Source organism: Phoenix dactylifera, chromosome 10 (genome assembly GCF_009389715.1).
Source record: "Phoenix dactylifera cultivar Barhee BC4 chromosome 10, palm_55x_up_171113_PBpolish2nd_filt_p, whole genome shotgun sequence".
Lineage (NCBI taxonomy): Eukaryota > Viridiplantae > Streptophyta > Magnoliopsida > Arecales > Arecaceae > Phoenix > Phoenix dactylifera.
In genome coordinates, this window is record NC_052401.1 from 15,453,412 (window position 1) to 15,480,321 (window position 26,910).

The 26,910-nt window shown below is 39.7% G+C and overlaps 1 protein-coding gene across 4 annotated transcripts in view; it reads right to left on the reverse strand.

The window, feature by feature from the left end:
* Positions 1 to 9,012: 9,012 nt before the first annotated feature.
* Positions 9,013 to 26,910, reverse strand: part of LOC103723184 (cell division cycle 20.2, cofactor of APC complex-like) — a 49,930-nt gene continuing 32,032 nt past the window's right edge. Inside the window, exons 7-8 of one of the 4 annotated variants that reach the window (XM_039131069.1) lie at positions 12,782 to 12,873; positions 9,390 to 9,489 (exon numbers count right to left, since the gene is read on the reverse strand). The gene's annotated coding sequence lies outside the window, so the exon portion shown is untranslated. The other 3 variants (XM_039131068.1, XM_039131066.1, XM_039131070.1) reach the window with 3 other exon arrangements.

Consider the following 26,910-nt stretch of genomic DNA (forward strand, 5'->3'; position numbering starts at 1 on the left):
TGATTGATTAAAACCCTATTTGATTTTGATGAGCTCAAAGCATTTGAGTATATCTTTTGTTTACTAATGAATTCAATTGAGTGTTTCAGTGAAAATCTTGTCTAAGTGTTTCTAGACTTCGTTCAAGATATTTTGGATAAGTTAAGAAGTCAGTTTGAACCAAAGTCTGAGACTCGAGTCGACTCCGGGATATTACGAGTCGACTCCAAGCGTATCAGAATCACTGGCACGGGCTCGAGTCGACTCCGGATCATTACGAGTCAACTCCGACTGAGAACTGACAGACGAACAGAAAGACTCAGCTCAAAACCTGTCAGCGAGTCGACTCCTGAAGTGCGCGAGTCGACTCCGATGATTACCGAGTCGACTCCGGAGTAGTATGAGTCGACTCCAAGGAGTTACAGACAGAAAAGTCAGAGAGCGATTTTCGACCCTGAGATTCGAGTCGACTCCTGTGGAACGCGAGTCGACTCCGATGGTTGGCAGGTCGACTCTCAGTGGCACACAAGGCAAAAGTCAGAGAGCAGTTTTCGGACTCTGAGATCCGAGTCGACTCCCGCAATGCGCGAGTCGACTCCGAGACAGCGCGACCCCAAAAAGACAGAAGACCGAATTATTGTCTCTGAGAGCCAAGTCGACTCCCAGACAGCTCGAGTCGACTCCACGGCAGCGCTACATCAAAAAGGCAGAAGACTGTGTTTCGAAAACTGAGAGCCGAGTCGACTCCGGAACAGTTCGAGTCGACTCCAAGACTGGACGAGCCAAAAGACAGAAGATCGGAAGTTCGGGCTCTGAGCGCCGAGTCGACTCCTAGGATTGTCGAGTCGACTCGAGTGGGCCAAGTTGAAAAATTAGCTCCATGGACTCCATGGGATGAGCCGACTCCGAAAATGGCAAGTCAGCTCCAGAAGTTGGCGAGTCGACTCCGGGTTAAGTCGAGTCGACTCCCAGTCGCGGAGGTCACTTTAATTCAAATCCGGAACAGTTGCCGAGCCGACTCCAGAAAAGCATGAGTCGACTCCCGCTACAGCCGAGTCGACTCCAGATCGCGCGAGTCGACTCCGACCCCAACGGACATATTGTCAGGATGTGCAGAGTGTGCAGAACGGGCAGAAAAAGGTGTCTAACGGCTAGTTTCCGTGGGGGATGGCTTAAATAGCCATAGAGGACTGTAGCAAGGCAGAGAAGCACCATTCCACTCAAAAAAATCAAGCATCCTATCTCTGCCAACTGGTTTTCAACAGAAAAGAAGGAAGAGCGCCATTAACTCCATCCAGCTACCTCTTCCCAGCATTTAAAGAAGTCTCCTCCTGCCTTCAAGTCGACCAGACATTCAAGAGGAAACTCACAGTTCAAGAAGCCCTACTCTACTCCAACTCAAACGTGTTTGAGGGCTCTTAACTTCTCTCTAGTTTATATTGCTGTATATCTGCTTTTTTAGAAGCTCTGTTTTTCTGTTTGTCCTTGTTCTTTCCATCTTGTCTTTGCTTGATTCAATCAGGGGATTGAATCAAGAGTGTAGAGGTTGGTTGGTGAGCCGAGGGTAAAACCAACGTGTAAGGGTTCGATTGTGATTCCGGAAAAATAATCGGGGTGGTTCTAGTCGGTGAGCCTGGAAAAACCGACCGAGTTCGTTGTGAGCTTGTAAAACAACAAGTTGGGTTGTGAGCTTGTAAAACAACCGGCTGTAATCCAAGGGGTTATAGTGAATTCCCAAGTGAGACTTGGGGAATGGACGTAGGAGCAAGGGTTAGCTCCGAACCACTATAAACATTGTGTTTGTGATTGCTTGTGTCTCTCTCTCTCACTCTCATTTCACTCACAGCACATAGCAACTAATTAATCATCTTGCAAAAGTATTAATTAGTCATCCACAAACGTTTTAATTGTAAAATTATTTTAAAACCCAATTCACCCCCCCCCCCCCCTCTTGGGTTGTCTATCTGGGCAACAGTATCAAGTACTTATACACCAATAGCAAAAATATAATAACGTCTTCTTTGAAGTAGTTCAAATGAGAATCATTGATAACATTTCCCTTTTTCAGGGAATACATTCCCTGTCATTGAATGAGAAGAACATTACCACTGAATACATTTCTTGTCATTGAGAAAACACAACATTTGAGCTCATTACAACAAATTGATATTGTGAGATACGGGCTGAAGTCGGCAGCCCCAGCCGACTTCAACCGCGTCCTCTTTTGGGAAGAGCCGGAACAGAGGATCACTATTGCGATCCTCTCCGACTCCTTCGGATGCCACCGGGGCGAAGGCGCCGCGGGCATCCCGCGGCACCCCCCTCCAGCCAATCTGCGGCCAATCCGCGGCCACGAATTTCGCTCGGCCGCCGCGATTCACGCGGCGGAGAGCCGTTACAAGGGGGGTGATAAAAACCCCCTTCCTCTTCCTCCTAAAACCACCTTCAAGCCCTCCTCCCTCTCCTCCGTCTTCTCCTCTTCCTTCCTTCCTCCTCCTTTGCCTGGTGACTGGCGTGCTCTCCCGGCCGAGCGCCGTCTGAATCCCCTTCGCGGCCTTCCCCTGTTCCGTGACCCATCCCCTCAGTTCCGAGCGCCGCCGCTGTTGCTAGTTGCCGGACTGAGCCCTCCCCGGTCGAGATCTCCCTTCCGCCGCCTCCGCCACTGCCGGTAAGCCCTCTTCCCTTGTATCTCTTTGATCTAGTCGAATCAAGCATGCTTTCCTCCCTTTGCTTTGGCCTCATGAACCGAGACCGTTCTCGGTTGATTCTCGACCCCGGCCACCGCAACGGCTGCCGATCGCCACTGCGGTCGGCTGGCCATCGACCGGACGACGGCCTCCGCCACCTAGGCTGGCCGCCTAGACCCCCCCCGGTCCTTTCTTCCTCCTTGTCTTCTTCCCTTGTTCGTGGAGGGTTTGGGAAAGAAAAAGGGTCCTGTTCACGGGCCCTATTCACTGCGGGCCCAACTTGAGCCCGGTTCGAACCCAAAACCCGAAACAAAAAAAAAGAAGAAAATTCGAAATCCGAAACCTAGTTCAGACCCGAAACCCAAAATCCGAAACCCAATTCCGATCCGAAACCCGAACCCGTTTGGCCAATAAATGAAATTTTACAGTTAAGCCCTTGATAGTATATTATTGCACAAAAGAGCCTTCTGTAATTTATGTTTCATCCCTATAAGAAATATTTATTACGTAAAGATCCTCAAATATATTAATTAGTCCCTTCACTCAAGTTTTATTATAGAACAGTACCCCGTAATTAAGTATTAGTCCCTGCAATAAATTTTATTGCATGAATAATCCATCTAGAGGCCAACTTTGGGGGCCCTATTAGGCTGGGTCTATGCAGGCCCATTATGTCGTGTCCGATGTGGGCCCTATTTTGGCCATGCCCATCATGGGCCAACTCTGGACCCTGTTGGGCCGTGTCCAATAATATTGATTTTGGTTTTGCTTAGCTCTAAAATTAACAAAGAAATTAATTAAACAGGTGTATCTGATATGTTCGCCTGAAGTGGGATTTAAAGCAAAAAGAGGTAAGTAACTTAATACTTCAAGTGTGATTTTCAAATTATTTGATAAATTCGTTAAATTTTGACATATGTTTTGTATTCAGTAAAAAGGGTCAGGCATGTTAAATTTTATTTGAAAATTATGTTATATGCTCTGAATTTCGTAAAATATGGCTGGATAATTTATGAAATCTATTTTTTTATGTATATGCATTCTCAGCATGGCTATGATCTGTTCTGTTCTGTTCTGGCCCTGCCAATGGAGATCATACGTTGGACCTGTCGACTTGTAATCTGTGAGAAACTGGTTTCGACACCGCGCCACCGGTGATTAGAATAGTGGATTTGGACACCAGCTGCCATTGGTGGGTAAATATAGTGGGTCTGGCACTTTTGTACAACACCGGCTGCCATCGGTGGATAAAAATAGTGAATTTGGCACTTTGTGCAATCCATGCCACTAGGTTACGTGGCCGTAGCCTATTATGCTGAGATTATGATATTATAGTTTTTGTAAAAGTGATAAGTTTTGAAAAGAAAAAAATGATGTTACTTGTGATTTATTTCCAGTCATTATTTTGTATTTTGATCTGATATGCTTTGACCCCACTTTGGGATATTTTGTTGCTTACTGGGCTAGTGTAGCTCATTATTCTATTTTCTCTATTTTTCAGATCCAGAGGCTTGATCGCACGAGATTGGGGAGTGCGTTAGATTTTCCGACGATTCCTTCAGTTATCGGTCCTTTAGTTAGATTAGCTTGGACATTTGAATTATGCTGGCATATGCTATTTTGAAATTTTGTAAGACTGCTTTTGAACAACTTAAAAATTAATGTCATTTTTAAGCATCCATATTTGCTTTGATGTGATTTGCTGCCTTCACGCCTGTGCGGCCTGCTGTGCGAGCGTGCAGCGTCTGCCGCACCTCGGGCTTGGGGCGGGACAAATTTGGTAGTATCAGAGCTTAGGCTTCAGATTTTCAGGGATTGTGTTTGAAATAGTTGGATGGGGATTAAGTTTTAGGATCTTTAGGATTCGTTGGAAAGTTTGAGAGATGGGTAGACATTAGGCCATTAGACAAAGGTATTTTTTTGCTTTTGCTATTGATAAATTTATGTTATTTTATCTGAATTTTGAAATGCTAAAATTAGAATGCAACCTGTAACCAAAGTGTGATAAGCTATTCTGAGAGTTTTCTTGGTGGAACAATTTGTATTTCAAATTATGATTAATCAGATTTTGACTAAACTAAGTGAAGGAATATTAGTCATGAGATATTATCATGCAATGTAATTATTTAAAAAGTTTAACTTGATATCAGGCATTGTGGATATTGCCTCTAGTTCAAGATAATTATTTTGGTGGCAAATTAAGGTTCATTTATAAAAGGTTGTTTAAAGTTTGGACTAGAAAATATTTTGTAATATTCATTGAAATATTCTTCGAGGATTGAAATCTGTATGTGGATCATGATGAAACTCTTGTGTAGATAGAAAACATATTTGGGATGAAATTCTAGAATTTTCCTGTGGCTTTACCTAGAATTTGAAATTTTAGATCTTTTCAAATTACAATGCAGAGTGGTATTTTAATTGGAAGTGATTTAGTAAATTATGAGAATATTGGTTGTTTAAATTATTTTAAGCTGGTCAGCGATATTAACTTTGTGATTTGGAAATAGTTTTTGATGGTTTTTCTTATTAAGGAGAATTTCAATGTCAAAGAAAAGAATAGTGTTTTTGATTTTGACTGATATGGATATCATGGTGTCATTAGTGTAGGGACTTCTATCTACTATGCAAAAAAAAAAAATCATTGGAAAATATAGTATTTTTGATTTTGATCAATATGGATATCATTGTGTTATTAGTAAATTCTCTAAGTCCAGTAGATTTACAAGATCCTGAAATGTTTGCAGTATTGCAAATAAAAATATTTTACTTATTTGAGGAGTTGATCTCAATGTAAAATCATAGAGCTTATATCTTCGTAGAATTTCTTGTAAATCTTTCAACCAGATTATTAGATTCTTGTGAGTTAAATATTTATAAATCAATGCCATGAGTTGATTATGGATTTTGTAGCACCATATGAGAAATGCAAGTGGGATTTCATGAGAGGCCCAAATAAGTTCAGCCTAAAAGAAAGGATTCGGAATCATTGAGTAAGCTCCTAAGTAAGTTAATATAGAATCTTTTAATTATTGAAGCTTAGAATAAATATCAACTTGTATAATGGAATTGTCAAGGGAAACTAGAATTGGCTTAGTTCAAATTTGGATCTAGAATATGATTACTTGATTATATGATGGTACAAATATGACAACTATCTCAAGGTTTAATCATGACCTAGTGTACTTGGGAAGCAAGGAAAAAATTTTGCTTGGATATTATAAAAAAAAAATGTTGATGATCTGGGATCATTAAGAAATTTTAGAGAATATTGATCAAAGTTGTGCAGCGAAAGTATAGTGGACCAAGTCAATTTAAATTGGTCAAAAATATAGACTGTGATGGAAGACTAGATTTTTCAATAATGAAGACTTTTGTTAATAAGAGAAGATGAATACTGTTGATTCTCAGATTAATCATGATATAACTATGTTATCTCGCTGATGGTTTTTGCTATTTTTGCTATGCTAAGAAAATAACAATAATAATAATAATTTGAGTGTATCATGACTCGAGTTAGTTAATTGTTGACCAAATATGGTCTAATTTGTTAAGTATCTAAATAAACCATGCATTATTTGCTCAAATCTAATGATTTATAAGTTTAAGTTAAAAGCTTTGTGGCATATTGAATCATGGTATCAATACTTTATTTTCTCAGACTTGCTCTTGTGATTTGATGCAAATCATTTTTGAGATACACTGTTGCTATCTAATGATCATCAGTACATGTTCATTTTCGTGAATTACATTCCTAGCCATATAATGATTTGACTCTAAGGTTGTTCATTATCCTTTGAGCGATCAGCACACTATCATGATAAGTGTATAAGATCTATTTGAAAGATGATAATTTCAATCCTGTTGTGAATCGATCATGATCCGATCTAGAGTGAACTTACATCAAGATGACGACTTCAATCTTAGATTTTAGTTAGTTGCTTATCTATTGCTAATCTTGCTGGTTTTTGACAACTAATCCAAAGTCATCTATCGCACTGGTTTTGATCGAGAAGAATACGATCTTGAATTTATATTACTCAATGTGTTGAGGATCTTTAAATTTGAAAGGCCTAGATCTCTTAAATTCCGAGGACGAAATTTTTCTAAGGAGGAGAGAATGTGAGATACGGGCTGAAGTCGGCAGCCCCAGCCGACTTCAGCCGCGTCCTTTTTTAGGAAGAACCGGAACAGAGGATCGTGATTGCGATCCTCTCCGACTCCTTCGGGTGCCACCGGGGCGAAGGCGCCGCGGGCATCCCGCGGCACCCCCCTCCAGCCAATCCGCGGCCACGCGGCGGAGAGCCGTTACAAGGGGGTGATAAAAAACCCCTTCCTCTTCCTCCTAAAACCACCTTCAAGCCCTCCTCCCTCTCCTCTGTCTTCTCCTCTTCCTTCCTTCCTTCCTCCTCCTTTGCCTGGTGATCGGCGTGCTCTCCTGGCCAAGCGCCGTCCGAATCCCCTTCGTGGCCTTCCTCTGTTCTGTGACCCATCCCCTTAGTTTCGAGCGCCGCCGCCGTTGCTAGCTGCCGGACCGAGCCCTCCCTGGTCGAGATCTCCCTTCCGCCGCCTCTGCCACTGCCGATAAGCCCTCTTCCCTTGTTTCTCTTTGATCTAGTCGAATCAGGCATGCTTTCCTCCCTTTGTTTTGGCCCCATGAATCGAGACCGTTCTCGGTTGATTCTCGACCCCGGCCACCGCAACGGCCGCCAGCTGGCCGTCGACCAGACGACGGCCTCCGCCACCTAGGCTGGCCGCCTAGACCCCCCCCCCCGGTCCTTTCTTTCTCTTCTTCTTCCTCCCCTGTCCGTGGGGGGTTTGAGGAAGAAGAAGGGTCATGTTCATGGGCCCTATTAACTGCGGGCCCAACTTGGGCCCGATTCGAACCTGAAACCCGAAACAAAAAAAAAGAAGAAAACCCAAAATCCAGTTCAGACCCAAAATCCGAAACCCAGTTCAGATCCGATATCCGAACCCGTTTGGCCAATAAATGAAATTTTACAGTTAAGCCCTTGATAGTATATTATTGCACAAAAGAGCCTTCTGTAATTTATGTTTGATCCCTACAAGAAATATTTATTATGTAAAGGTCCTCAAATATATTAATTAGTCCCGTCACTCAAGTTTTATTATAGAACAGTACCCCGTAATTAAGTATTAGTCCCTGCAATGAATTTTCTTGCATGAATAATCCATCTAGAGGCCAACTTTGGGGGCCCTATTGGGCCGGGTCTATGCGGGCCCATTGGGTCGTATCCGATGTGGGCCCTATCCGGCCATGCCCATCATGGGCCAACTCTGGACCCTGTTGGGCCGTGTCCAATAATATTGATTTTGGTTATACTTAGCTCTGAAATTAACAAAGAAATTAATTAAACAGGTGTATCTGACATGTTTGCCTGAAGTGGGATTTAAAGCAAAAAGAGGTAAGTAACTTAATAATTCAAGTGTAATTTTCAAATTATTTGATAAATTCATTAAATTTTGACATATATTTTGTATTCAGTAAAAGGGTCAGGCATGTTAAATTTTATTTGAAAATTATGTTATATGCTCTGAATTCCGTAAAATATGGTTGGATAATTTATGAAATCTATTTTTTATGTATATGCATTCTCAGCATGGCTATGATCTGTTCTGTTCTGGCCCCGCCAATGGGGATCATACGTTGGACCTGTCGACTTGTAATCTGTGAGGAACCGGTTTCGACACCGCGCCAACGCTGATTAGAATAGTGGATTTGGACACCGGCTGCCATCGATGGGTAAATATAGTAGATTTGGTACTTTTGTGCAACACCGGCTGCCATAGGTGGATAAAAATAGTGGATTTGGCACTTTGTGTAACCCATGCCACTAGGTTACGTGGCTGTAGCCTATTATGTTGAAATTATGATATCAGAATTTTTGTAAAAGTGATAAGTTTTGAAAAAAGAAAAATGATGTTACTTGTGATTTATTGCCAGTCATTATTTTGTATTTTGATCTGATATGCTTTGACCCCACTCTGGGGTATTTTGTTGCTTACTGGGCTAGTGTAGCTCATTATTCTGTTTTCTCTATTTTTCAGATCCAAAGGCTTGATCGCACGGGATTGGGGAGTGCGTTAGATTTTCCGACGATTCCTTCAGTTATCGGTCTTTTAGTTAGATTAGTTTGGACATTTGAATTATGCTGGCATATGCTATTTTGAAATTTTGTAAGACTGCTTTTGAACAAGTTAAAATTTATGTCATTTTTAAGCATCCGTATTTGCCTTGATGTGATCTGCTGCCTTGCACGCCTGTGCGGCCTGCCGTGCAAGCGTGCGGCGTCTGCCGCGCCTCGGGCTCGGGGCGTGACAGATATCATTGTATTACAATATGCAATTACATTCCATACAACTAAGTTCAACATCACTTTCCAAAACCAAAACAAAATTGCATACAACATTACATTCTATACAAAATCATTTACAAGTTCCAAACATTGCATTGCAATCTATAATCACTATGTTTTCTTCCCTTTCCCACCAATTGGTACAAACTTTGGTGGTCTGCCTTCTCCACTGCCTGAAGTAGTGTGCTTAAGCCTCTTCCTGAACTTGTTCCTGAACATTCACTCCCTAAAGCACATCCTAAAGGACCCCCGGCAGAAGCTCTTATGCCTAAAAATAAGCATGCTCCTCTGCTTGAAGAACCTCTTCATGAAAGTCCTCTCCCTGATGCACCCTTGACTGGACCACCTGTGCTTGAACCAAAACCTCTACCAGAGCCTCTTCCTCTACCACTAGCATCACCTCCAACAACTGCAGCAGCTGTTCCTCTACCCACACTTGCAGCAGCCTGCATTGTAGTCATACAAGCTAAACATTAATACAACTTAAACACCAATACAAGTGAAATAGGATTTAAAATCCACTTGAGATCCTTGTGACATATGTGATCTAAGCCAAGCTGTTGTTCCATATATTCTTGGAGGCTGCAACATTAATCAGATTCTTGGTTAGGGCCTTTTCCTAGCTCAAGGCTTTATATCAATAGATTTTTTGTACTGCTGTTAGCTAACAATGATTAGACCTTGAAAGATGTCGTGGCTTTGCCTTTGTTATGGTAAGGGCCACTAATTTTGCTCTATTATAACTTGCAATTGGGATAGAATAAACAACTATTATAATCAGTCTTAATGTAAAATGGCAGTTCAGCAGGATGTAATCTGACTACTTTCTCCTTTTGAATCCTCATCCTCCTTTGCCAAATAGTTTCCCCAATCACTCTAGCTTTACACCCTCTTGAATTGTACTCTTCTTTATGCCATTTTCCATATCTTACAGTCTTATTCTTCTATTTCTCTTCTTAAATTTTTTGGTCTGCCAAGAGGCCTATGTACATGTGAAGGGATAGGAGCAGGCAAGCCAGTTTCAATCCACTTATTTTGGCTTGGCATTGGATGAATTATCTCCTGATATGTGGTTAAGTAAACCTCCTTGGTGTAACAAGAGTGGATATAGCTCTCTGGCTGTTGCAGATCCTTGATAATGGCTGCCACATCATGTTTGCAAGGGATCCTATTGAGATCCCAAATCCTACATGTGCAAGACCTTGTAGTCAAGTCAACTACATATTTTTCATATCCATTATCCACATCATAATTCAACCTTCCTACAAGTGTAGCATAATAATTCCTAGACTTCAATTTTAGGACCTCAAGTTTGTCCTGCATATTAGGACAGATTGGTCCAACGTACCTCTCCATACCAAGTCTTTTGATATTAAATCTTTTCATCAACCCAACTCTAATCCACTCCAACGTAGACAATATAGGCAGGCTTATTCAGGATATTAAATCATGGCATTGAATTACTCATTCAGGTTATTGAGGAAGCAGTCACTCTTGGCCCTACTGCTGAAGTAGGCCTTGGACCGTTGGGGTGGAGGGATCTTCTTAAGCCACTCTTGGCCCTACTGCTGAAGTAGGCCTTGGGTCATCAATAGTTCTGATGTATGCCATCCTCCTTTCAAACTCTCAGGTAAGGTTCGTCGTCTCAGTATCGGACTTCGTACCAGTGTCATACTAGCACAATATCGGTAGGTTATGGTACAAAGTTTTTTTGACATACGGAATATCGATACGCCATCTGTACCGGATACCGGTACCGGACCGATATGCTCTGTACCACCTGGTTGGATGGGTACCGCATACTATGCTCTAAGGTAATGGTTGCACAGGCTGCTTTCTACATTGCATCTTTCAACTCCTCTTTGAAAAATTCCCTGAAATTACTATACATGTGTCTTAGTAGTACTCCTACTTCACCCTAGGAAAAAGCTACTCAATTGCAGGGACTAGACACTGACATGTAATTAATATTGTATGCAGGTAAAACAGAACAAAACTAAGGAATAGCAAAAATATGATGCAACTAATAGAAACATATACTTTCTATCTATCTGATATGAATACTATCCCAATCTCATCAGGCCTGCCTATATCTTCATCGAAGATATGAAGAAACAACTCCAAGAGTCTTTGTTTTCTTGCTCCACAACAGCTGTTGCACCAGAAAAGACATTATCCTTTGATCCTTTCCATCTCTACAGATAGCTAAAAGTAGCCGTCATCCAAATCTTTCCTTAAAGGAAATATCCATCTAGACTTATGATAGGTCTTTATCCACCCAAGAATCCCACCTTCTGGCATGGTATCTGTTGTATATCCTCTTGAAAATAAGTTGTTGATCCTCATCAGAAACTTTATACTGTAAAATCACATGATTGCCAACATTTGTTTTTCTGATACTTTTAGTATAGTCTCTTAGTTTTCAATTCCGAATCTACTAGTTCCTACGATGCTTGATATGGTCTAGTTGGTCCTAGTACTTACTAGCTACACCCTCTGCGCATCATTAATAATCATACTAGATATACCAACTGAAAAAGTTTACATCGGTCAGTACAAAACAAAATATAATCTATCATAAAAAGAAGGAAACTATGTAAAATTTTAAAAGATACGTATAATTTGAAATATTTTTATGTCAATTCAAAATAGTAATTACCGGTGTGAAAATAAAATTTTCTTTCTTACAAGTTGTTATAATCAAAAAGCAATTGCGTAAAACCTAAAAAATAATCATTAATACTAACGCTTTCGTATTAATTCAATCTACATTTAAGAAACGAGAAAAAAATTCTTTTGAGCATTATATTAGTGGCGACAAATGAATCCGCCTCTAGTGTCCTTGGAATTAGTTATGATGATGCACATATATCGCCATAAATGCTAATGGTATTTGTGGTGGTAGAATTTTGCTATCACCAATAACTACAATATTAGTGACGATGCTATCATCGTCACCTTAAGTATGGTATTAGTGGTGATGTATCCATTGCCATCACTATTACGATAAATATTAGCGACACTGAATCAAGCTGCCACTAAAAATATTATTATTAGTGGCGATGTCTCATATTCGCCACTAAAAGTAATTTTGGTGTCAAAATCCTTTTACCCGCCAACAATAATGAGACATTAGTCGCGGCTTTTTTTTAGCTATTTATGCCGTCACCAGTAATATTATATATTTTGTGGCGAGAAGAATCACCGCTACCAAAAGGTTAACATTAGTGACAACTTTGAACACATGTTACAAAAAGCACAGTATTAGTGACAACTCTAGATAGTTGCCATAAAAAAGTTGCCACTAAAATGGTAAAGTCTTGTATTGACTTCTTAATCATTTAAGCTAGTCCAACTTCTACTAAACAGGATTGAACATTGTAATAAACAATTTCACATACACAGGAGCTACTGCATAATCATTTAGACTAATCCAACCACTACTAAATGGGAACGACCACTGTAATAAACAATTTCACATGCAAAGGTAACACTGTATAATCGTTTGAACTAATCCAACCACTGTTAAATGGGACCAACCACTGCAAAAAAAAATTTCAAGCCGTCACTCTCGGAAAGAAAAAAATCATAAACTCATAAAATAGTAATATCCATAGACTAATTTCTAATCCCAAGTTTGATATTTTGAAAACAAGCAACATAATCCCCAAACAACTCTTTTCTAAAAACAAAAAGATTCATCTCATTAAATCTAAAATCAAAAAAATTGCAACGTACCTCTTTGTTGATTTCATGCTCGTTTTTCCACTTCGATTAGGAGAATGGAGGCTTCAATTTGGTGGAAATTTTTTTGATTTGGAGAAACACACCTTCCATTTTGAGATTTGGAGAAGAACAAGGTTTCAAAATTGCGCAAAATCATATGAAAAAGAAACCCTCAATGCTATTTCACTTCAAAGGTGGGTAAGGAAGCACGAAAGAGTCTGACAGAATTGACTTTAGGTGGGTTAAACCATAGGTGGGCTTAGTGAAATCAGGCCTAACCTTAAGTGGCTGAACTGTAATTAGCTCTGAGGATGATAGTGTTATTTTGATGATTAACAAGCAATTCTCTAGAGTATGCTATAAGTTAAAATTGATACTTCATTTATAAGTTCATTGCTCTCAGTATATTTGTTTAATTGAAAATATATATATGGTCTTGTTCATTTGGATGGATCTAATCTTGAGAATGCAGCAAAGTGTGAATTGAGTCGACCCATAGGTTGATTGGGTCGACCCCGGGACTTAAAGGAATCATCTGGCACACTCCTGCAAAAACAGCACAAATGAACAGTGAGTTGGGTCGACCCAAGGTAGGCATGAGTCGACCCAACCTCCAAAGAACCTCAAAATGCAAAGGAAAAATGCTCTCTGGATTTACTGAGAGGGTCGACCCACACAGTGGTTGAGTCGACCCAAGCTTGAGTCGACCCAAACCCTGAGAAGGTCGACCCAAAGACAAGACAGAAAGACAGACAGAAAATGGTTCTCTGAAATTACTGAGAGGGTCGACCCAAGAAGAAGTTGAGTCGACCCAAGTGAACTTTGAGTCGACCCAAACCCTGAGAGGGTCGACCCAAATGGAAGACAGAAAGACAGACAGAAAATGGCTCTCTGGAATTACTGAGAGGGTCGACCCAAGAAGAAGTTGAGTCGACCCAAGTGAACTTTGAGTCGACCCAAAGAATGGTTGGGTCGACCCAAGTGAAGGAAGTTTGAAATTCATGTTTCTGTGTTCTCTGAGAGGGTCGACCCAAGAAATGTTTGAGTCGACCCAAGGCCAAGTTGGGTCGACCCAAGGACAGGTTGAGCCGACCCAAACACGGGCTGAACAGTAACGGCTAGTTCTGCAGATGTACTTTTTGTCCTTCCCAAGGCATGTAACGGCTAGTTTTTCAAATCTGACGAATGGGGCTTGTCCAAGGAAGGTTGAAAACTATTTAAAGGGGCACTATTCATCAGCATAAACAACTTTTGAGTGGGAAATCAAAGAATACACAAGAAAACCAAAGAGCCCTAATCTTCTTCATCAAGAGCTTCATTCAAAAATCAAAGAAAGGGATTGAGCAGATTCAAAGAGGCATCAAGAGCTCCTTCCCCCATTGAAGAGTGAAGCTTCCTTGACAAAGAAGAGCCAAGCGACTTCAAAGCGATAATTTCTTTCTAACTCTTCTTCATTGCTCATATTGTTCTATATGCTCATTTAGGAGTTTAAATCTTTTCTTTTCATTTGTTTGAATACTTTGTAAAGGTTCGTTGGTGAGCCCGCAAAACCAACAAAGGTTTTTGGTAAACCCGGAAAACCAAAGTTGTAAAGGTTCGTTGGTGAGCCCGCAAAACCAACAAAGGTTTTTGGTAAACCCGGAAAACCAAAGTTGTATAGGTTCGTTGGTGATCCCGTAAAACCAACAAGGTTTTTGGATTGTGAGCCCGGAAAACAATCCAACTGTAATCCGCGAGATTATAGTGAATTCCCAAGGGTACGCTTGGGGAGTGGACGTAGGTGCTAAGGAGAGCACCGAACCACTATATATTGTTGTGTTTGGATTGTGTTTGTGCTTTCATTCTCTCTTGCTTTACTTTCTATTCTTGCATTAGTTTAACTCACTCTAATAACCTAAGTAAGCATCCATCGCAGTTAACTAAGAAAGTTTTAAAAGCACTAAAGTAAAGAAGAAACCAATTCACCCCCCCCCTCTTGGCTTGTCACCTTGGGCAACAAGTGGTATCAGAGCAAGGTGCTCTAATAGTACTCATTGATCTAACAATCAAGAGTTAAAGATCATGACAACCCAAGTGGGATGTGCAATGAGTGAGGGACAATCCACAAATAGACCTTCTCTATTTAATGGCACAAACTACACATATTGGAAAGCCAGAATGAGGATATTCATTCAAGCTTCAGATTATGAACTATGGCAAATCATCACTAGAGGACCTCACACACCCACACTTAACATAGAGGGCACTATCATACCCAAACCAGAAATGGATTGGAATGAAAATGATAGAAGATTAGCACAGTTAAATGCAAAAGCTGTAAATATACTTTATTGCTCTTTAGATGTAAATGAATTTAATAGAATATCCACTTGCACCACCGCCAAAGAAATTTGGGATAGACTTGAGGTCACACATGAAGGGACCAATCAAGTTAAGGAGTCTAAGATAAACATATTAGTACACAAGTATGAACTGTTTAAAATGGAATCTACTGAGTCCATAACTGATATGTTTACTCGTTTTACTGATATTATAAATGGGCTTAAGAGTTTAGAAAAGTCTTATTCTAACTCTGATTTGGTGCGTAAAATTCTCAGGTCTCTACCAAGGAATTGGGAGGCCAAGGTAACCGCTATTCAAGAAGCAAAGGACCTCAACACACTGCAGTTAGAGGAGCTTCTAGGATCACTCATGATCTATGAGTTGACAATGAGGCAAAATTCAGAAGATGAGGTCAAGAGGAGAAAGCCTATTGCCCTAAAGACTACCACCCCTAGACAACAAACTGAATCGGAAGATTCAAATGATGATGAAGATATTGATGAAGAAGGGATGGCAGTGCTTGGGAGAAAATTCAGAAAATTCATGAGAGGTAAGAATAGATTCCATAAAAAGAAGCCCTTCATTAAAGGTAACTCAAGCAAAGAAAAGGGTAAGGACAAAGAAAAGGAGAAAAAAACTCCCATTTGCTATGAGTGTAACAAACCCGGGCATTATAAGATAGATTGCCCAGATTTGAAGTGGATGGCAAGAAAATTGAAAAAGAAGAATTTTATGGCCGATTGGAGTGAGAGTGAGGAATCAAGTTCGGAGGACGAAGATCATCAAGACACGGCCCAAATATGTCATATGGCCAATAACGATGAGCTAGATTCTGAACTTAACTGCGATTTTACTGTTGATGAATTACATGATGCATTTTTAGAACTCATGGAAGAACATAAAAAAGTAATTAATAAAAACAAAGCTCTAAAAGAAGAAAATCAATCTCTCATTAAAGATAAGATAAAACTGTCTCATAACTACGAAACATTAAGTAGGAAACTTGAAAATGAAACCAAGAACTTAATTGCTGAAAATATTAAGTTAAAAGAAGATGCTGAAAAATATAAAACTTTGGTAGATAAATTTACTCTTAGTTCTACCAAATTAAATTTGATTCTTGATAGCCAAAAAGCTGTATATGATAAGGCCGGTTTAGGATATAAAACAAATAGGAAACAAAAATTATTAAAGAATATTTTTGTAAAAGCTAAAAATGAAAATATTACTTGTTATTATTGCAATAAGTTAGGACATAGAGCATATGAATGTAACTTTAGAAAGTCTAGTCAAAACAAATCAAGTAATAATCAAAAGATAAAATTCAAAAAAGTTTGGGTTCCAAAAGGAACATGGAGTACTAACCCTAAAGGACCCAACTTAGTTTGGGTACCTAAAGTTTCTTCTTGATTTTGATTGCAGGTGTGTCTTGCAGCTGACAAAGTTGAAAAAAGTTGGTATCTAGATAGCGGGTGTTCAAGACACATGACTGGTGACGAAGATCAATTTGTCACCTTGGAACCAAAGAATGGTGGAGTAGTAACCTATGGAGACAATGGTAAAGGGTATATCATTGGAAAGGGTAAAATTTTCATTGCTCCATCTGTTTTTATAGAAAATATCTTATTAGTTAAAGGTTTGAAACATAATCTTCTTAGCATAAGTCAGTTTTGTGATAAAGGATTTAAAGTTACATTTGAAGCATCTGTATGTATAATCACAAATCCTAAAGATAATAGTATTGTACTTGTAGGACAAAGGCAAAGGAATATTTATTTAGTAGATCTTCAAGAATTAGGCAAGAAAAATGGTTTATGCTTAATTACTAATGAAGAAAAGAAAAATGAAACTAGTTGGCTTTGGCATCGAAGACTAGGACATGCTAGTATGGAATTAATATCAAAACTAGTTAAGAAGGAGTTAATAAAAGATGTGCCAAAATTGACTTTTGAAAAAGACAAAATATGTGGACCATGTTCATTGGGAAAACAAACTAAGTCATCCTTCAAATCGAAAAATGTAGTCTCAACAACTAGACCATTTGAACTCATACATATGGATTTATTTGGACCTACTAGAACTACAAGTCTAGGAGGGAAGAAGTATGGACTAGTTATTGTAGATGATTTTTCAAGGTACACATGGGTTTTATTTTTGGCACATAAGAATGAAGCATTTTCAGAATTTTTGAAACTATACAATAAAATCATAAATGAAAAGAAACTCACATTGGTAGCAATTCGAAGTGATCATGGCACGGAATTTGAAAATCAACACTTCGAGGAATTCTGCACTAAAAATGGAATATCACATCAATTTTCAGCACCTAGAACGCCTCAACAAAATGGGGTTGTTGAAAGGAAAAATAGGACATTGGCAGAAATGGCACGCACAATGTTGTGCGAGTCAAATCTTCCAAAGTACTTTTGGGCTGAAGCTATAAACACTTCTTGCCATATTCTAAATCGAGTCTTAATACGACCTATAACTAAGAAAACTCCTTATGAACTTTGGAACAATAGAAAACCAACTGCAAAATATTTTAAAGTATTTGGATGTAGATGTTTTATCTTAAATAATGGCAAGGAGGATTTAAGTAAATTTGATGCCAAGTCAGATGAAGGTATCTTCTTAGGATACTCCACATCTAGCAAGGCATACAGAGTATTCAACAAAAGAACCTTAGTAGTGGAAGAGTCGGTCAATATTATATTTGATGAGTCTGATAGTGAGTCTGCTAGGAAAGAAAGTATTGTTGATGATGATACAGGAATTATAGACTTTGAAAAGTTGAATATAGATGACGTGCCAAATCAAGATAAGGGAGAAGATTGCCTGCCACCACAACCCCAAGACGTGCCAAAAGAATGGAGGTATGCACATGGACATCCCAAAGACTTAATTATTGGTGATCCATCTCAAGGGGTAAGAACTCGATCTTCTCTTAGGAATTTAAATGATTATCTTGCTTTTGTTTCACAATTAGAACCTAAAACTTATGAAGAAGCTGAAAAAGATACTAACTGGATAAATGCCATGCAAGAGGAATTAAATCAATTTAAAAGAAGTAATGTATGGACATTAACTGAAAGACCAAAGCATAATTCAGTAATTAGAACAAAATGGGTATTTAGAAATAAATTAGATGAAAATGGAGTAGTTATAAGAAATAAGGCTAGACTTGTAGCTAAAGGATACAATCAGGAAGAAGGAATAGATTATGATGAGACGTTTGCTCCTGTAGCTAGATTAGAAGCTATAAGATTACTTCTAGCATTTGCATGCTTTATGGACTTTAAATTATATCAAATGGATGTGAAGAGTGCATTTTTAAATGGTATTATTGAAGGAGAAGTATATGTAGAACAACCTCCAGGATTTGAAAATCATGAATTACCAAATCATGTGTTTAAATTGCATAAGGCATTATATGGATTAAAGCAAGCACCTAGGGCTTGGTATGATAGACTAAGTAAGTTTCTCATTGATAATGACTTTTGTAGAGGAAATGTAGATAAAACTCTATTTCTCAAAAGAAAGGACAAAAATCTACTAGTGGTACAAATATATGTAGATGACATAATCTTTGGTGCCACTAACGATACTCTATGCAAAGAATTTGCTGATTTAATGCATGGAGAATTTGAGATGAGTTTGATGGGAGAATTAAGCTTCTTTTTAGGATTACAAATCAAACAAACCAAAGAAGGTATTTTCATTCATCAAACTAAGTATACAAGGGAAATACTGAAGAAGTTTGGTAATGAAAATCATAAGGGAATTGGCACTCCAATGAATCCCACTAATAAGCTAGACAAGGATGAAAAAGGGAAAAGTGTAGATATTAAGCTCTATAGAGGACTAATTGGATCCTTGCTCTATCTTACGGCTAGTAGACCCGACATTGTATTTAGTGTAGGGATATGTGCTAGATATCAATCGGATCCTAAGGAGTCACATTTAAGTGCAGTTAAGAGGATCCTTAGATATTTAAGAGGAACCACCACCATTGGATTATGGTACTCGAGAGACTCATGTCTAGATTTGCTCGCATACTCAGATGCAGATTTTGCCGGATGCAAATTAGATAGAAAGAGCACAAGTGGCACATGCCAATTCTTAGAAAACAATTTAGTATCATGGTTTAGTAAAAAGCAGAATTCAGTAGCACTATCCACAGCCGAAGCTGAATACATAGCTGCTGGTAGCTGTTGTGCTCAAGTATTATGGCTCAAGCAACAACTAGAGGACTATGGTGTTAAACTAGAAAATATTCCTATTAAGTGTGACAATACGAGTGCTATCAATCTCACTAAAAATCCAGTTCAGCACTCTAAGGCCAAACACATAGAAATAAGGTACCATTTCATTAGGGATCATGTGCAAAATGGAAATGTATGCATTGAGCATATATGCACGGAAAAACAATTGGCCGATATATTCACAAAACCACTGAGTGAAGATAGATTCTGTATGCTCAGAAGGGAATTAGGTATATGTGATCCTTTTATTGAATGAATATGAAAGGAAGTTAGTAGTCTCATGATACATTCTTCTAACTTCAAAAATCCCATGAAACATGAGTCAAATTTGTTGTCTATAAATTTCTTACTCATGTATCAATGTCCCATAAGGAGCTTATAAGGATTAAAAGCGAGGAAAACTTTTTAGAAGCAAAAAGGAAGAGAAAATCAAGTTCTGCACTTGGGTCGACCCAACCCAGAACAAGGGTCGACCCAACGTTGAGTCGACTCAAGAAAATTCTTGAGTCGACCCAACGTCGGGACCCCACTGTTAAAAGGGGGCCCGAGAGCTCATCTAGGGCACTGTTTGCCCTTTGTCTTCTTCCGAAAATCCTTGTCCCCACTCTCCAATCTCCACTAGACTCCTCCAAACAGTAGATTTCTTTAAGATCTTGGAGAAATGGGTCCCAAACGAGCCGTAGCCAAAAGATCCGGAAGAGTGAGCCGAGTCCAACAAGAGGAAAGGCGCCCTACCGAGCCTTCTCCCGTGTCTCCACCGCGTGAGGCACGTGCGGAGGTCCCTCCTCCTCCTTCCCCCTCAGTGCTCCTTGCAAGATTTGCGGGGAGGCCGGTTACTACCGGAAGAAGGATCCATTCGGAGTTTTTCAACCAAGAAGGATTTCGAATTTGGGAATGGATCCAAAGACAAGGATGGGAGTATCTTTGCTCCCTTGATGTGGTGATATACCCCGGGTTAGTCCAAGAATTCTACGCCTTCCTCAAGACTGGTATGGGAGGGCTTGTTTCAGATGTTAGAGGGGTTCGGATCCGTGTATCCGAGAAGAGCTTGAGTGAGCTTCTACACCTACCTTGCACGGGAGCTATTCCGGAAAGATCAGATAACAAAATGAGAGCTCTTCAGCTGATCATGGAAAATGAGAACTTCGATTTCTCTCAGAAGGTAATAGCTAGTTCTCTTTCGGCCGAGATGAGGTTGTTGCTTAATATGATAAATAGAATTTTATTTCCGAAGACCGGGAGATTCGATCTCATCTCAGAACGAGATCTTGCAGTTATGGAGTGCATCATTAGGGGGATTCCCCTAAATCTTCCGGCCATGATATTGAGGCAAATGAGAAAGGTAATAAGCAGCAACAGGGTATCATTGCCTTATGGCATGATACTTACATTGATCTTCCGTCAGCACGGGTTACCTCTCGAGGAGGAAGCATTCAAGAATCTGCAACCCACAGACACGTACACTGCACGGTCACTCATACGCATGGGTTATGAGAAAGTGAACGGGCAGTGGATACATACTGGCGCAGGCATTCAGGGTGAAGCACCAGAGGGAGAGGCACCAGAGGGTGAGGATGAGGAGCCTATGGATCATCCTACTGCACCCTCAGAGGCTGGACCATCGTCATCTGCTCCTCCGACAGATACGGATGACTTCTGGAGCAGGATGACAGAGCTCATGTCAGCTCAGGCGAGGACTATTACTGACGGGCTCACGAGCCGATTAGACGCCCGGTTGGATGTCATGTCTGCTGATATCAGTGATCTGAGGCAGCAGATTGGAGCACTCCGGAGAGAGAGGGAGACACATGGACCATCTGTGCCACAGGCTGCTGAGTCAGAGATATCGGCACAGAGTCATCCAGCTCGACGTGCTCCACGCCAGACTCAGTCTCACCAGGCTCGACCTCCCCTCGCCACGTATACTAGGAGGATGAGGACTAGATCCCAGCCATTAGATTCCCCCTAGGCTGATCTTAGTATCTATGTTTAAAGCCTAGGCTAGAAATCTAGTTCTCATATGTATCTTGCTTTTTCTCATATGTATCTTGCTTTTGCCTTATATCTTTAAATCTTGATTGAGGAACATTGTACTTATCTTTATTTTGGGCATTATTGTATGAAAATGTTCCTATTTTGATCAATGAAGTCTGAAGTTTGTTCTTTATTGCATCTTTTCCCATATATATGTTTTTTTGATGATAACAAAAAGGGGGAGAAGAGAAGGAAAGAGTATATAAAGGAAACGAGAAGAAAAGAGTATATAAAGGGGGAGAAGAAAAGATAGTGTTTTAAAAAAAAAAAAATATTAATTTTGTGAGAAAGAGTGAGTAAAGAAGTTATGAAAAGAAAAGAGAAATAAATGGGCAAACAAATTGAAAATCATATAAGAAAGCTTATATATCTAAGGGGGAGCAATTTGTAACAATGAAAACCATCAAATCAAAAATTTCTATCATAATTCAGAATTTGGCACATATAAATTCAAAATTTGGCACGCTCCTCTCTCACCCCGATACATAAGCTGAAACTCATATTTTATCTCAAATTTTTGAAGTTTCATTGCTAATGAATTATAAATGAAAGGGGGAGCCATTCAAAAAATCAAATTGGCAAATTTTGAATGATATAGGGGGAGATTTCACTTATATATATTAAAAGCTGAAATTCTGAAATTCAATCCCTTTTATAAACTGATTTTAAAGACAAGTATCAATAGGCTTATATTCTTTATTTTGTAATCATCAAAAAGGGGGAGATTGAGGATGATAGTGTTATTTTGATGATTAACAAGCAATTCTCTAGAGTATGCTATAAGTTAAAATTGATACTTCATTTATAAGTTCATTGCTCTCAGTATATTTGTTTAATTGAAAATATATATATGGTCTTGTTCATTTGGATGGATCTAATCTTGAGAATGCAGCAAAGTGTGAATTGAGTCGACCCATAGGTTGATTGGGTCGACCCCGGGACTTAAAGGAATCATCTGGCACACTCCTGCAAAAACAGCACAAATGAACAGTGAGTTGGGTCGACCCAAGGTAGGCATGAGTCGACCCAACCTCCAAAGAACCTCAAAATGCAAAGAAAAAATGCTCTCTGGATTTACTGAGAGGGTCGACCCACACAGTGGTTGAGTCGACCCAAGCTTGAGTCGACCCAAACCCTGAGAAGGTCGACCCAAAGACAAGACAGAAAGACAGACAGAAAATGGTTCTCTGAAATTACTGAGAGGGTCGACCCAAGAAGAAGTTGAGTCGACCCAAGTGAACTTTGAGTCGACCCAAACCCTGAGAGGGTCGACCCAAATGGAAGACAGAAAGACAGACAGAAAATGGCTCTCTGGAATTACTGAGAGGGTCGACCCAAGAAGAAGTTGAGTCGACCCAAGTGAACTTTGAGTCGACCCAAAGAATGGTTGGGTCGACCCAAGTGAAGGAAGTTTGAAATTCATGTTTCTGTGTTCTCTGAGAGGGTCGACCCAAGGAATGTTTGAGTCGACCCAAGGCCAAGTTGGGTCGACCCAAGGACAGGTTGGGTCGACCCAAGGACAGGTTGAGCCGACCCAAACACGGGCTGAACAGTAACGGCTAGTTCTGCAGATGTACTTTTTGTCCTTCCCAAGGCATGTAACGGCTAGTTTTTCAAATCTGACGAATGGGGCTTGTCCAAGGAAGGTTGAAAACTATTTAAAGGGGCACTATTCATCAGCATAAACAACTTTTGAGTGGGAAATCAAAGAATACACAAGAAAACCAAAGAGCCCTAATCTTCTTCATCAAGAGCTTCATTCAAAAATCAAAGAAAGGGATTGAGCAGATTCAAAGAGGCATCAAGAGCTCCTTCCCCCATTGAAGAGTGAAGCTTCCTTGACAAAGAAGAGCCAAGCGACTTCAAAGCGATAATTTCTTTCTAACTCTTCTTCATTGCTCATATTGTTCTATATGCTCATTTAGGAGTTTAAATCTTTTCTTTTCATTTGTTTGAATACTTTGTAAAGGTTCGTTGGTGAGCCCGCAAAACCAACAAAGGTTTTTGGTAAACCCGGAAAACCAAAGTTGTAAAGGTTCGTTGGTGAGCCCGCAAAACCAACAAAGGTTTTTGGTAAACCCGGAAAACCAAAGTTGTATAGATTCGTTGGTGATCCCGTAAAACCAACAAGGTTTTTGGATTGTGAGCCCGGAAAACAATCCAACTGTAATCCGCGAGATTATAGTGAATTCCCAAGGGTACGCTTGGGGAGTGGACGTAGGTGCTAAGGAGAGCACCGAACCACTATATATTGTTGTGTTTGGATTGTGTTTGTGCTTTCATTCTCTCTTGCTTTACTTTCTATTCTTGCATTAGTTTAACTCACTCTAATAACCTAAGTAAGCATCCGTCGCAGTTAACTAAGAAAGTTTTAAAAGCACTAAAGTAAAGAAGAAACCAATTCACCCCCCCCCCCCTCTTGGCTTGTCACCTTGGGCAACAAGCTCTTTATTTTTTTGTTCGTGCCATAAGTTGTTTACATACTCATGCTAACCAGTCAATCTACTTTCTGCTTCACCAAGAAGAAGGGGGGAAGATATTTCACAAGGAAGCTCAATGAATAAGTAGAATTAAATTGAAGAGCGATGCATGTGATTAGTTCAAAAGAACGAAGCACATAGTAGATGATCATCATATGTATCCAACTTTGGCTAATTGTGATGTTGCTTATAAAACTAAATTCAATGATTTCCTCTATTTTCTTTAGATGAAATACCAACAAAACAATATGGTGTTTCCTTTCCGTCATTAATTAATGAAAAAAATAGGATCCAAATCCAATGCTTTCATCTAGTATCATGGCCTCGACAATCGATCATGATCACTAGCCTCAATTTTTAAAATTTTGCAATATTTCTTAAGGTCAAAGATGGAAGGCATTACTATTTACATTCATTAGTTCAATGTTTTTATTCCTTTCCTTTAATTATTCTTTCTTATTTATTCAATAGGATAACTTATAGAAAGCCCAAAAAGATATTTGTTGAAGGTGAGAGCTTCATGATTTTATTTGGATTAAGTTCTAATAAAGTAAGGCATCAAAGTTTTTATAACACAACTTAATTTTTCATCCTAAAGGAAAAAAAATACCCTCCAAATAGAGAACCATCTCAATCTTTCTAAAAATGAATTTATGAAAAATAAAATGCATTTCATATTCAGTTGTACCATCAAGCTTTCTAATACAGGTAATTGCTTAACTCAATTTGTCAAGAAAAATGCTACTATCAACCTTTGCATGAAATTCCCTACATCACATATTATCTGCACATGATATTATCAATCAATATAAAAGTTTGATACAAAAATCAGAACTCTTCGTAGTTGCGCAGGATCCCACTGCTTATTAAGGCCGCTTAGTTGGTCTCCACGCTACCACTGACCAAGTGACCAACCACTCCTTCGCTGACTTCTGTGCACCTTGCTCTCTATTTGCTGCCAAAACTCTTTCCTTCCCACCTCTCAAATAGGCAAAAGTGCAATCCACTTGCTAACCGATTCAAGTGTAGCGGACATTTCCATCCTTATTTCTTTCTATCTTTCTAATCTAATAAGGAGTTTATTATGAAAATAAAAGATTTTATTATGATGACCCAAAGATTGATTTAAAGATTGATTTTGATGCTTACAAAATCTTGAAGTATAAATACTAATGTTTGTGTTGCAAGGAGAAAAATATTTATTTTGCAAAGAACATAGCAAGTTGGAAGAACACAAGAAGGCCTCCAAAGCTCTCAAGAAAAGTTGGAAGAAAGCTACAATTTATTGGCCCAAGTTTCAAGTTCAAAGGATTCAAGTTGGAGGAGCAAATTCAAAGGAAAATTCAAAAGAATAGTCCTCGAGTCGACTCCTGAAGAATTCGAGTCGACTCCGATGCTTGCCGAGTCGACTCCAAAGTAGAACGAGTCGACTCCAGGGAGTAACAGACAGAAAGACAGAGAAGCTATTTTGGACCCTGAGAGCCGAGTCGACTCATTAAGAACTCGAGTCGACTCCGATGGCTGGCAAGTCAACTCCTAAGGAAAACAAGGCAAAAGTCAGAGAGTAAATTTCGGACACTGAGAGGCGAGTCGACTCCAAGACTGCACGAGCCAAAAGACAGAAGATCGGGAGTTCGGCCTCTGAGCGCCGAGTCGACTCCCAGAATTCACGAGTCGACTCGAGTGAGCCAAGTTGAAGAATACATCTATGGATTCCTTGGGATGAGCCGACTCCAAAAGTGCAAGGTCAGCTCCAGATTTTGGCGAGTCGACTCCGGGTTAAGTCGAGTCGACTCCCAGTCGAGAAGACCACTTTAATTCAAATCTAGAACAGTTGCCGAGCCGACTCCAGAAAAGCATGAGTCGACTCCTGCTACAGCCGAGTCGACTCCAGATTGCGCGAGTCGACTCCGAGCCCAACGGATACATTGTCAGAATGTGCAGACGGGTCATAACGGCTCTATTTTTGTCTCTAACGGCTAGTTTTTGTTTCCACGCCATCAAAAGCTATAAAATCAAGAGGAGAGCTAGGGGAGAAGGTATGGAAGTGGGAGAGAACATTTAGGGAAGAGATTTAGAAGAAATTACAAGGGAAATCTCCCAAAAGCACAAAAGGGCCAGTCAAAGCAAAATAGAGAGAAGAAGAGCATCCAAGTGAATCCCAAAGCTTCCTCTTCAACTGTGTGCTGCCTTGTGTGATCCTCTACTTCAGAAGAGGGTCAAGTGAAGAAGAAGCCGAGTTCCTCCATCTACGAATCAGTTTGAGGGCTTCTTCTCTTTACTTTACTTATTTATAGTTGCTATATTTGCTTAAGTGAGAAGCTTGTATTTGATTTAAACTCTTGTTCTAAGATCTTGTAACTTGATTCAATCAAGGGATTGAATCAAAGGGTTAAGGTTTGTTGGTGAGCCAAAGGGAAAACCAACGTTGTAAGGTTGTGGTTGGTGATTCTTTGGAAAAACCAACTGGGTTGATTGTGAACCCGGAAAACAATCGTTGTAAGGTTTTGGTTGGTGAGCCTTTAGAAAAACCAACTGGGTTTGATTGTGAACCCGGGAAAACAATCGGTTGGTTCTAGTCGGTGAGCCTGTGAAAACCGACCGAGTTCGTTGTGATCTCGCAAAACAACAAGTTGGGTTGTGAGCTTGTAAAACAACCCGCTGTAATCTAAAGGATTATAGTGAAAATCCCAAGAGGTCTTGGGGAGTGGATGTAGGTGCTGGGGTGCACCGAACCACTATATGTTTGTTGTGTTTGTGATGCTTTTTGTCATTGTCTAACTTGCTCACTTACTTAGTTAAATTGCTTGCTTAACTCTTATCTACGCATCCCTTAGTTGAAAGCATACTCAATTTACTTAATCAAGTCTCATTCAATAAATCATACTGTTGCTAAGTTTAAATTCCATCTTGCATCTATACAACTTAGCATAATTAATTGAAAAGTCTTAGAAGTAGTATAAAAGTTTTAAAAGACCCAATTCACCCCCCCTCTTGGGTTGTATCTACTGGGCAACAAGTGGTATCAGAGCAGGTGCTCTTT